The sequence below is a fragment of the Ornithorhynchus anatinus genome, chromosome 17 (genome assembly GCF_004115215.2).
Source record: "Ornithorhynchus anatinus isolate Pmale09 chromosome 17, mOrnAna1.pri.v4, whole genome shotgun sequence".
Classification (NCBI taxonomy): domain Eukaryota; kingdom Metazoa; phylum Chordata; class Mammalia; order Monotremata; family Ornithorhynchidae; genus Ornithorhynchus; species Ornithorhynchus anatinus.
The window spans coordinates 28,872,945-28,873,911 of record NC_041744.1 but is presented as its reverse complement, the minus strand read 5'-3'; the positions used below and the strand labels follow the sequence as shown (position 1 = coordinate 28,873,911).

Genomic DNA, 967 nt, shown 5'->3' with positions numbered 1-967 from the left:
ATTTGGGAGTGTGGGGAAAATCATTCCAAGGCCCTGAGGAAAACTTTTTATTTAAGATGTTTTTCCCCCTGTGGGAGATATTCATTTCATTGATTCAAAGGCATGAAAATAGTAAGATTATTAAAATCACATCTCCACCAAACAGCCTTCCCTGAATAAGCCCTCATTTCACTTACTGCCTCTCCATTCTGCGATACCTATGTGCCTACATCTGCACCCTCTAAGCACTTGATAGCCATTCCACCCTCAGCCCCAAAGCACTTCTCTACATATTTGCATATTTTCTTAACGATCGCCTCCATCTCTTCCCTGGTGGTCTAGTGGTTAGGATTCGGCGCTCTCACCGCCGCAGCCCGGGTTCGATTCCCGGTCAGGGAAATATGTCTTTGGAGAAACAGTGTAGCTCAGTGGAAAGAGCCCAGGCTTGGGAGTCAGAGGTCATGGGTTCGAATCCCCACTCTGCCACTTGTCAGCTGTGTGACCGTGGGCAAGTCACTTAACTTCTCTGTGCCTCAGTTACCTCATCTGTAAAATGGGGATTAACTGTGAGCCTCATGTGGGACAACCTGATTACCCTGTATCTACCCCAGCGCTTAGAACAGGGCTCTGCACATAGTAAGTGCTTAACAAATACCAACATTATTATTATTATTATAATTAGACTGTAAGCTCCTTATGGTTAGGGAACATGTCTACCAAACTCTGTTGCATTGTATTCCCCCAAGTGCTCAGTACAGTGCTCTGCACAGTAAACACTTGATAAATACCACTGATTAATGAGTCATCTTAGAAAACAGTTCAAAGATAGAAAATAAAATTAAACATTTTGTGCCTATTCTCATTTTATGACCTCTGGGCCTGAAGAGGACTGTGACAGCCAGTGATTTGTAAACAGCTCTGAAAATAAAGTCATTCCCATTCCTTAAGAAATGCTGCATGCTCTTAAGACAGTGCTGCATTTTAATGA

At 43.1% G+C, this 967-nt stretch overlaps 1 non-coding gene across 1 annotated transcript; it reads left to right on the top strand.

The window, feature by feature from the left end:
- Positions 1-306: 306 nt before the first annotated feature.
- Positions 307-378, top strand: TRNAE-CUC. Its single transcript has one exon. It is a non-coding gene; the product is annotated as a tRNA-Glu (tRNA).
- Positions 379-967: the final 589 nt, after the last annotated feature.